This window comes from Camarhynchus parvulus, chromosome 10 (genome assembly GCF_901933205.1).
Source record: "Camarhynchus parvulus chromosome 10, STF_HiC, whole genome shotgun sequence".
NCBI classification, from domain to species: Eukaryota; Metazoa; Chordata; class Aves; order Passeriformes; family Thraupidae; genus Camarhynchus; species Camarhynchus parvulus.
Window position 1 is genome coordinate 13,384,226 of NC_044580.1, and position 12,178 is coordinate 13,396,403.

Sequence of the window (12,178 nt, forward strand, 5' to 3'; positions counted from 1 at the left end):
AACTGATACAGAGCTGATTTCAGGCAGAAAGACATAAAAATTCTCACTAAAGATCAGAAGTTCAGAAAACATTAAAAGAGAGACTGAATAAATAAAATTCCCACACACTTTTCTTTTAAGAGTCAATGGGGCAAGCAAGATAACAAAGGAACTTATGATGGGGAGAAATAGCCATTATACTTCACAGACACTTGTTTAGAAACAATTTTCTTTTGCCAACAGCTATAAATGGTGCAAGCTTCAATACTTTTATTTGTGCTTAAATGAGAGGCCACTTGTCAAATATTTGCATAGAATAAACCTCAGCTCAAAGCTTTTGAATATATGCTTTGCTTTAAATATGGTAGTAATCCCACCTCTAGTCAGCCAAATCCTTAAAGTCATGCTGTGCTGAATCACATCTGTCTCCCGAGATTCCACAGTAAAAATTATTGCTTTGCATTTCAGCGAACAAAGTGATTCCCATGTACAGTTTGTTTGCAAAACACTCTGTCAACCAAATGGATCTTAAGCAACTGCATATTCTTATAAAGCAGAAACACAAACAGAAATAAACAAAAAACCACCCCACCCTCCTTCTAAATGGGAATGACAGCAGAAAAACATGACAAAGTGAAGCCAGCTCCACGGCCAATTCCTCTGGGAAACACAAGCTCCTTTGCAACTGCATCAAAGGCAGCAGCTGGCCAGCCCAGCCTGTAGTGGGATGATGATGCTAATCAGTAGTTTGAAGGTGCTGAAGTAGATGACATGGTGCTGCTTCAAGAATCAGGACCCATGACAAGTTTATCTGAGGATGGGCTGGTGAAAATGCCTCTTGCTTTTCTTTCTGCCATTCTTCACAATGATTTTGCCACTCCTGCCTGAGGTTCTGATAGAGGCAGTGTTTTCTTTTTCCACACAAAGACCCATTGTTTAATTCTTCTGAATGCTCTGCCAACTAGAAGGGGGAAAGGCACCCTGCAAGTGACAGTAAATGCCCCCTCTCTCTGTTTTGATATCCAGTGTGTAGACCTGTAATGTACTGCTCAGTGTGACTCTCCAAGGCTGCTCCCACAAGTGGCTGGGAAAGTCAATGCATTGTCCAAGCAATGGCAGCTTTTGCTCTTTGCTCAAGAAGTTTGGGGTTCCTTGTTTCTACATTTTATGGTGATACAGAAGCATCAGCTAGCTGGTGGCATAGACCAGGGCTGGATGCAAAGAATGATTTGCATTCCCATATCTTTTTGTGTGCTCTGCTTTTCCCCTTCCATCTGTAGTTTGGCTTAAGAGACCCAAAAAGCCTCCATGCACAATGGAGAAACATTTCCTGCCCAGCCAGCACATTTCTACTTGAACTCAATGTTCTCAGGACACAATCAAAACAGAAGACAGATGCTTGATAAGTGTCTAGTCTGGGTGGGAAGATGGTGATATATAAGGAAGGAAAGCACAATCCTTTCATTCCTCTTGTGTAAAAAACACATTGGTTTTGCATTTGCAGTTGAAATCTAGACTGCACCATGTAAAGGTAGGCAGACGGTGCAAGTTTGCTATGGATTTTATCCTGGTTTTGGAATCATTTTGACACTGACACCTATCTCAGTGTAGCAAATTTGACAGAATCTCTTGGCTAGATAAACTGCTGCTCCCTTGCAGGTCACTAGGTGGTGATGGGGAATATTAAAAAAAGCTGTTAATACAGACAGCAAATCTGCAGACCTTGCTGTAGTTAATGAGAGAAGGAACACTTGCTGCTCCCCGTCATTCCTTTCAATTCTGCTCACGTCACGTAATCTCAGACAGCACAAATTGCCATCAGTGTGAGATACCAGGAATGCCTCAAAAATCACTGTGGAGTTCAGTATGAGAGGTGGAGACTGAACAGCATCTCCAGCCTATCTTCCTGGGGTATAGCTTTAATTAACAAGGTTCTAATAAGGAATTTGTTGAGTTGGTTATTTAAAGGAAAAAAAGTCCATCTGGGCTCCTAGGACCCATTTGAAATTATATTTCTTTTTATATAGCTTGGACACAGCAGAAACAAATGTCCAGAAGGGAAAAAAATCTTCCTGAGATAAAAAGGAGCTGGCTGATCTCTGCTGATCCTTTGGCACCATGCCTGCCAGTATTTGAGAAGAACAAAGCTAAGAAATAGAAATTCAGCACTGCTAAGATGGACCCACTACCTCTGAAGCACTTGTACCCTGCAGCCCACTAGAAAAAAATCACTCCTAGGCAAAGCCTTTAGCCTGACAGAGACACAGGGAATGGAAAGCTGAGCCAAGTCTCTTTTAACACAAGAAATCCAGAAACAAATCAGCCAAAATATTAGCTGATATAATTTGTTACATGTTTCAGGAATGGGGAACAGAGAAATTCAGAAGAGAAGATGGGACCCATTCTGTGTCCCAGACACCCACCCAGAACTTGCAGCAGGAATTCCCAGAACTACCCACTCTTATCTATTCCCAGCGACTTGGAGCCAAAAAAATCCTTCTGTCCTCAGAAAGCTTTTCTTCTCCATTTTGTTTTCCTTATGTCTGCTCATATTAAACCACCACGAAATAAGAAATTCTTAAAGTACTGACAAACTGGAAAATATACCAAGAAGAGCAAGGAGAAATGAATTATGAGTGCTGGAGGGACTCACTTGCAAGGAAAGATTAGAAGAACTAAATATGTCTAGCTTGGCAGAGAGATGACTAAGCAGAGAGGGGGAAGTGATAAATGTCTACAAATATTTGAAGGGCGGATACACTGAGGAGGCAGAGAGATTCTGCAGTGTGAGCCATACCAGGTGGTGGGATTAGGAGCAAAGGGATGGAATCAGAAAAGGAAAAAAAAAAAAAACACAAAACAGAAAAAGAAAAAAACCTCACAAAGCAAAAATTCAGCTGAAGGCTACACAAACCAAAGTCCTCATGAAAATATATATCCACATCCCCCACACTGGGGATGTGAAGATTTTCTCAGAGGTGGAAAACTCAGTATATGAGACATATGGGAGGACTGCAGGAGTGCTTTGTTGCTTGCAGAACTAAGGGAAAGAGCTGTGCCTTGATGCTGGGAGACCAACAGGAGCCTCAGTGGACAACAGGTGTCCCACCAACACTGTCAATTAGAGAGCTTCAGGCAGGAAGTAAAGGTCGTTTTTGTATCCAACTGAAATCACAAGAGAAAGGTTTGTTTGGAATAATTTAATGACCCTGAACTTGGTAGAGCTACAAGACTTTATAGATAGAGCCCAGCCAGATGGTCCCTGGAAAGCAGGAGGCTTTGGGTTTGTTAAGCATTCAAAAAGATGATGGTGGAAAACCTGAAAGATCAAGATGGAAGACAAAAGAATCATATTATTGCATCTTAATTCAACCATCACTGGTTTGACCAGGTCAAAAGGAGACAGGGAGAATGTAGTGCATTCCACAACTCAGTTTCTGATGCAAAGCACACAAGTGCTCCTCAGCACCTCCAAAAGTCGGGAACTTTTGTAGTCGGGAACTAAATGTAGCCAATTCATCTTTCAGGAAAACAAAAATCCCACTTGCCTTCCACTTTCAGACAGGGAGGACCTCAGCACCATCACAGACATCACCCCAGTACATAATTTCAAGCCCTCTCCTGTTCCACACCAGCACACTCGTCTGTGAACAAGCAGAAGGACAACCCAGAGATGACCTCCAAGAGCACGTAATTGAAGGTTTTATTCTACACCCAGTTCAGCTGGATTCCAGCCAGGACATGCAGCTCAATTGCTTTAGAGTCACAGGCAGCAGTGCCTCCTACTGCCAGTACAGGAGGGGCAGACCTTGACTTTTCCTGGAGCTATGTCACTGAGGCCCCTGCACACACACTTGGCTGTTTAGCCTGAGAATGGGCCCAAGGTAGTGCAAAGAAAAGCTTTGAGTCCTTCCTTAAGAAATGCATTTCAAGTCTTAAACCTCTCCCTTGTGCAATCTTGTGTAAACCAGGCAAAAGGAATTCCCACAAGTCCTGATATGGGAAGGATGTCAAGGTCCTTCCCTTTACCCTGGATTTAATTCAAAGTTTGATGGGAAGTCAAAGCCTCAGTTTATGTTTTCAGAGTAATCCATGTCCCTAGCAGAGGTTTGCAGGGATAAAACCCCATGCCTGTGAGGGAACTCTCTTGGCAAGCAGAGCTAATTCTAGTAACATTGTGCTTTTGTAGAGAAGATATTTGACTACAGTGAGATTTCTAGATGATTGTAGATTTCTCTAACAACTGAAATAGGGGAGAAAATGGAACAGCCAGAGGTCAGAGCAGTTGGTGTGGTGGAACAGCTCAACTGGACCACAGTACTGTAAGGAAAAAGCCACACTTCTGCTGTCCCTGCAGAAAGCCAACACATTGCTAAGCATGGCCCTTCACACTCAGAACAGCAGAAGTAAAAACCTCAGTACAGAGACAATCCCCGTGTCAGTCAGGTAAAGCAGAGTAAGGAAGAACTTCTGTGGACAGAGGCAGCAGAGGCAGAGGGGATGTTTTCCAGGGATTCCAGCATGCAAACTCAAAGATAGACTTTGTTTCCAGTAAGCCAAAACCTCTAAAAGATGCTTTTAAGAATATTATTCCCACCAGAACATAATTTCCCACCAGATGGCAGACCAAAATTATACTGGTCAGCCATCACAAGGTCCTCCCACCCCAAGAGAGCTGTCTCTCAACAGAGAGATTCTCATCATCCACAAGAACCAAGTCCCAGGGCTCCTTGCTTAGGACCCAGTCGCAGGACAAAGCTGTGATGACCTTTCCACATGGAGTCAGGAATGAGGCATCCCAAGTCAAGCACAGGGAAAGAGGTGAGAGCAGACATGCTCCTCTCTCTGCCCTTCCCAAAGCCTTGATTCTCCTGCTAACATGAAGGATGAGATTCTCTCTCTCTCTCTCTCTCTCTCAGTGGAGCTATTATGCAGCTCCTGCTCTCCCTACACCAAATGAAACAAAATTACATACCTTGATCTGGGTAGGACAGGCACTGAGCTCTCTGTAGAGGCAGGCTGGGCTGGCTTGCAGCTGGGAAAGACTTTTCATCAGGAAAAACAGCAGCTGCCCTTCAAGACTCAACTGAGCCAGTTTCAGCAAAGTCCTGGGACTCGTGGCAATGAAGCTGTAATGGAAGAGCCACACTCATCCTCACAAAACAGCACAGATTCCAGTGTCCCAGCATGGCTCTGGGGAGCATGGTGCTGTTGCAGCTCTTTTCATTAATTAACCAGGGGTTTAACTTCAGCATCCTGGCTAAAATCCAGCATGGAGAAATGCACTTCCTTTCTTTACCCAGTTTTCCCTCAGCAGCTTCATCCAGGGCAGTTCCCCCCACTCTGCCCTGGTGCGGTGTCACCCCAGCACACGCTGCACTTCAGCAGCAGGTGAGGAGCTGCTCCCCAGCCTGCCCAGCCCAAAGGCTCATGGAACCTACTGTGTAAACATAAGGCACTATTATCTCCCCTCTCCACATGGAATCACTTTACGGAATTTATTATTATTATTTGGAGCTCAAATTGAAACCCTCTGGCCACGTATGAACACTAAGCCTGCTTAGGGAATGCAGGAAGCAGCTAAAGTGGTGAAGAGGCAAAGATTTATGACAGTCAGAAAAGAAATTTTCTTTTCTAGCAACAAGCTTCACATTCCTAATCTATTTCTGCAGATTTTGCTACTCTCTACCAAACTTTTGACAGGTCTTAAAGACTAACACTTACCATGCTGCAAGCTGCTCCTCTAAAGTCTATTTTATCATTGTTTATAACCACCTGGCTGGATTCCCTTGGTGGTATTTCTCACTCTTTCTCATAGACCCTAAGAGTATCCATATTGCCTGCACCACAGCCTTCATCTTCACCTTTTTCCTTCCCTCCAGCACTATCTCAGCTGTTTTTACCTGGGCTCCCTTTATCTCCTCCTGAGAGCTCCCACCCTTTCTGATTCCCATTCAAATCATCACATCAGTGAGACAGACTGACTGTGGTTTTCACCAGTCACTTAAGCAGGATTGCATCCTCACCCTCTCCCTTAGCTTCAGTAAAACTTTCTTCTGCGAGAGCTTTACAAATATATTTCTGTCCTTGATAAAATGGTATTAGGTAAGGATATAAGGGGAGGTCTGTGAAAGGAGAAAAATAGCAGGGACAATGCGTCGTCTCTCCCAAATTGTCTTTCTGAAAGCTCCAAATGGCTTTGTAACAGCATGAAAGTGCTTCCTGATTATTGCCAGGCTGAGACTCAGGAAAGCCCTAAGGGTGGACAGGAGAGGGGGAAGGAATATATAAAAACCTGCAGGGAGAAGGGGTGTGCTAGAAATTCTGTGGCCCCTCACACACTCCCTGGGATGTTAGAACTGCCCCTGCAGCAGAGTTTCAAGGGGAACTCAGGGCTCCGTTTCTCCCCTGACACTAAAAACTTCAAGCTATTCCCTATGCAGGAGCAGCCAAGTGGTCTTTAGGTCCCTGTGGACCCCTCTCAAGATTTTCAGCAAGATTTTACAGCAGAAGTTTCAACCAGGACTTATCATTTTCCCACCCAAGAGTCAGACAGAACTTCCTCATTTCCAGTGACTTGTGACTTCAGATCTTCCTCTCATAGTACAAGGGGGTCTGACCCTCCAAAGCCAGACTCCTGGGAGAGCCTGTGGGCAGACCTGGCCAGGTGCCACCAGGGCTGGTCACAGCCACCTCTCGAGCCAGCAGCTCTGGCTGCAGGAAGGAGCACAGCTAACACAAACATCATGCTGTGTTCCCATGGCAACCCAAGTGTCATGTTCATCACCCTCTCATTTCTGCAAGAAAAAAAGACATAGGTCTGATGAGGAAAAATCCAAGAGTCCCAATGGGCTGTGCTGAGCTTGGGCAGATTTTTCATGTCATTGCTGGCATCACTCACCCCAGGCCTGCTGGGAAGGGCAGCACCCAGCCCTGTGATGGCCCATGGGTTTGAGCAGGAGGCTGAATGGGATTCAAATCACCCGGCCAGATGCAGACAGTTCATGTCTTGTCTGCTCTGTGTCACTTTGAAGCTAGGGATGCACAACCCACTTCCCACAGCTATAGAAGTCACTAGGTGTTAGCAGAAGTGGTTTCAGCTCCAGCCATCCTATCTCCCATTCAACATGACCTGGGGATGAAGGTCCTTATCAGTTATCTTTGCTCAGTGACTTATTAAACCCCAGTAATTTAAGAAGGTGGCTGAATTTGGAATTGCTCTTCCAAGAGAGCAGAGATCTTTGTGTGCATCAAGTCCCCTCCTGGACTGGGTGAGCTGCCACCATCTCATTGTCCCATGCTGATATCTGTGCCCCAGGAACCAGATCCAGCTGGGATCCAACATCCCCATCCACATGGATCTGTATGAGCTTCTGTGCAGTGCCCTCAGGGCAGCAATCAAAGCATTGCCACATAGACCTGTGCATGGAAATCTCACCTTCCAGCTCTAAGACAAACATGCTAGAGATGCATCACTGGACAGTTTTGGAGCTTTCTGATGTGTTCTTGCTTGAGTCATGAGAAGATGTAAAGCTGGAGGATTCTCTTCATTCACTTTAAAATCAGTTCCATCAATTAGTAGTTCTTTTCTATGGGAAAAAAAAAAAATAAGAGGAACTTCCAGCCTGAAGAACACAAAAGGAAGACTCCAAAAATTATGCTTGGGAGAAAGCATCTTCCTGTAAAAGGAAATTATGCCTGTGCTTGAGAGGAAAAGGGGAAGGGAAACTAGGAAGAGAATGACAGCATTCTATAGAGTGCTTGGGTAAGGCAGGAAGAAGTTGGAGCACTCCAGATTCTCTACATCCCAATGCTGAAGCCAAACTCCAGGGAGGTGCAATGTTTGGATGGCTTAGTTTCCTAAATTAATGCAGATCAGGGAAAATGGATGCTCAGGGGTGGGGTATATCTAAACAACACTGAAATCCAAAACATTAGTTAACTTGCTATTAGTCCTTAGTTTTAACTAAGGATTTTATTTTTATTTTGGTTTGTTTTCTCTCCCTGAGCAGTTTTGCTGGCCCAGCAGTGAAGGGTTCACGTGAGATTTATATCTGTAACTGGGGTGAGCACCTTGGCTAAGAGATTGTCCATATCTGGAGCAACTTCTTCCTCCTTAAAGACAGACAGAAACCTCATGCAGGCAGCCTTTCATGAGAGGGACGAAGAGAAGATGCTTATAGGCATTCACTTGTGCTTTTATGGGAGAAGAAACTAGGGATTAAGTATCACAAAGGTTAAGGCAGATGGCTGCAGGAATGTAATGAAATTTTGGCCTCTTCATGACACCTACCAAGGACAGCCTGCAGGAAAGTGCTCACTAGAGTTCCATGAGCCCTGGGCTTTCATCCAGGGGAGCTGCATTTTCTTCAACTGATCTGCAGCACCACCTTGCTCAAGGCACTTGGCCATTTTACACCTTTTCCCAACTTTTGGGAAACCTTAAGCAGCGAAGAGGTGAACATTCCAGTCATTTCCACTGCCCAGACCTCAACTCTGAACAGAGGAAAGAGGAATTAGCTTGAAAGTTTATTATCTCCTCTTTGGACACGCCCAAACTAGCAATCAGCACTTGTTAACACAGGTGGAAATACCTGAGGGGACATTAAGGTTCACCTTGTTGTCCTTTTATTCCACTCAGGCTAGCAAACAAAATACTGACCTTGGGGTTAGGGGATGGGAAGGATTCCATCAGCCTATAAAGGCCTGGGATCATAAATAAAAAAACTTCTGGATCTCCTTAATTAAACACAGCAGAGCATTCAGTTGTGCCTTGCTAAGCGGTGCTCATGCAAAAGGGACGAGCCCTTCTGGCAAGGGAAGTGTGCAATTCCCTCCTCTTCCCCACTGGAGCAGCCAAGCAGGGTCAGGGCAGCCCAGGAGAGAGCTGTGCTGCCTGTTTGCTTGCTCCTGTGACTGGCTGCCCATGTAGAAGCTGGCAGGGAGCTGGAGTGCGTCAGCCAGGTTTTTGCAAGCATGTGAAAATTAACAAATCTCACCCTGAGCTGGAAAGGGCAGATAATTGAGAAAATTGAAATTAAGAGAGGAAAAAAAAAAAAGAAAAATAAAAATGAAGGGAAAAAAGAAAGAACATGGAGATGAGCCAAGAGGAAACACTTCAAAGGCCCATAGCCTGCAGCCCACATTAATGACAATAAAAAGATGGGACCCTTACATTTTAATCAAAGGCAATTTTTTTTAAAAAAGGTATAATAACTCTGCCATGCAGGAGCTGGCACCCTGCCCCCAGAGGTGTCGGCAAGGCAGGCTGGCAAGAAGAAGCTGTGGCTTCCTCAGCTGCCTCCTTTCTGCACTGCCTTTGAGCATCAGTGAAAGCAAAGCAAGAGTGAGCAGGGCCTTCAGGAGAAATGCCTCGAGGGGAGAAGCTACAGGAAACCAAAGGAATTAGAAACATGACTGAAATCTAAATCCCAGCTTCCTCTGGCTGGTGTCTATGAACACTGCATGCAGGATGTGAACTGGGAGCCAGCTGAACCAGCAGCACGATGGCACCACAGGGCACTGGGGCAGCCACTGGCACTGCTTGGGCAGATCTGAGTGGAGCTGTCAGGGATAGAGGTCGTGGAGAGCCTCATCTATAAGATACAGACATGTCTGAGAGGGGGTAGGTGTGACTTCAAATGCCTAAGGAAGATGCTTTTCTGTAATCCCTGCCCTCCCTGCAATAGAGACATCCTCGTCTGCTCTCCTCAGGCAGGACCAAAGGCTCCCCTTCAATCAGTGGGGTAAATGTTCTGCACAAGAGACCAAACCAAAGCTTTTCTGGGGTGCAGGCTGTGAGGTCTTTGTTCCCTGGTACATCTTTGTGAAGGAAGGGGGGAAATGGAAAGTGGGAAAGGAAGCAGAGCAGCACAAAACCCGAGGAAGGAGAACCAGAATAAGGCTGAGTGTGCCATAGGGTGAATAAATTCTGATCAGAAAACAGCATATAATTGTTTCCATTAGTCTGAAAGAAGAGACAGTGAGACAGTGAAAAAAATGAGAAAGGTTTACAAAGACAAAACCTCAATTACACAAAAAAACAAAAAAAAACCCACCAAAAACAACAGAGAGAAAGAATAATTCATGTTACACTCACTTATTTACATAAAATGAAGACAAACAATGGTGTATTTAGTTGTAGTCAGAAGCTGACATTTTTCATGGGCTTTTAAGGCAGTGCCATATGTAGCCACCAGTAGCAATAGCCTGTGATTCAGTGAAATTTCCATAACAGCATGAAAAAAAGAAGGCCAGAAGGAGCCACACCTGGATTAAACTGCTCAACCTACTAAAGCTTGTGCCCAGGTAGCAAGGCAATGAGGAGACATCATATTTGGGTAGAGGAGCTGCAACTTGGAGAAAAAAATAAACAGCCGTTCCAAAACTTAAGGGCTATTACATCTATTCCAGCAGATAGTAAGGTGCAGTAGACAGTTTGAAAAAGGAAAAATCTGAATTTTTATACACATTAGAAATTGTTAGCCTCTTTTACTTAGAAACAGCCAAGACAGTATGTTACTCAAAAAAACCCCTCTAATGCTGAACAACAGAGGATATTTCACATGTGTTATCTACACAGGTTGTTCAAAACCTTCAAAGGCACATAGTGATTTTTGATAACACCGGCAGTGTTACGACAGCCTGGGCACATTCCATAAACAAAACTCTTGGATTGCTGCAATTGCAGGCTGTTAGGAAAAGCCAGCTCTCTGCAAACATCCCTTCTCAGCCCAAAATTTTAGGGCTTGCTGAAAAGTCTAATACTGCATGAAATCAGAGTAAAGTGAGCACTTTATTCTCCCCAGAATCATACAGTGGGAAGCAGAACTTCAAGCTTCAAACAGAATATTCCTTTGCACCCAAAATCCCATTTCTACTAAACTCACTATGAAGTCTGCTGAGGATCTTTTGATCCTCGTGCCAGCATTAGGCCTGATAAACCAAACACTGCTCTCTGTGTAGGTACACAAAGGGAGGTGTTTCTGGAGTTGCAGCTGAAAGCAACTCAGATTTTGGCAGAGTGTGCTAACATACGAGCCACAGGGGGCTTGCTTTGCAAGACCAATCTAGTTCCATTTAATTTATGATAGTGACAAAACTTGATGAAGGAATACTGTGCCTGAAAACTCTGCTGCCCAGTTTTAACAACCAGCCTCGTTGCACATTTGGGTTCTCTGTCACCCTCAGACTGTCAGGGCTGCACCACCACTATCCCCTGTCACTTGTGACAAGTGGCAAGGCAGCTGTGTGATGCTGCAGAGGACAATAGGCTTTTTTTGGTTCCCTGTAGGTGTTTAACCAAGCAGCAGCACCTCTGAGCCATTTTAAGGTTTGCTCACAGCTAGCTAAACCGGGAAGAATTCAGTGACCTTCAGGATATAAATAGATCCAAAGCCCCTTTGTGCCTGGGGAGTGGGCAGGGGACACTTCAGCATTTATGGCCTGCAATTACTCTCCCACCCAACAGAATAGACTTTGTTGTCCTACAACAACAAAGGACAGCAATTTGTCTCCAGCAATTACCAGGGCATGAGTGGTGTGAATTCTAACAGGGCCAGACACAAACAATCACCTGGTGTGCCTCTGTCTCCCTCTGCCTTGGTCCCTCTGCGATGCTCAGCCTGCAGAGCTCTGACCATCGGTGGTGTGGAGTTGCCAAGCAACATTTGTCCTGTCCCTCCATGGGCCCTGCTCATGGCTCTGTGGCACATCACTCGTTGAAGAAAAGGGGTTGTTGTGCAGAGTGAAATAACATTCCCTCTCTCTTCTATCTTCCTACTTGATGAGGTGAAAAATGAATCATTCTGAATATGACAGGAATGCAGGATCAAATCCTCCAGTCGGTTGCTCTGGGGTAAAATCCCATTGAAAATTGTCTTTGGGGAATAAATTCACTGCCAGATACCAAGGACCAGTGCACCATACCCAGCACACACACCCAGGATACAGCAAATATTTTTTTGCCTCACATACATTAAGAAAGCAGCTAGAAGAAGTCAAATCATTATTGGCAAATAATTTATTCAGCCACAGTCACGAAGGAATTAATCTTATCCATTATTCTCAAACATGACTCAACCAATTCCTGGAAATAACACAGCTAAAGCTTCTAGCTCTGAGCTGCAAACCCTAAGATTTAAATTCTTATTTAATTCCACAGCTCTTTCCCTCTTGTTATTATGTTCAACAGTGTGCT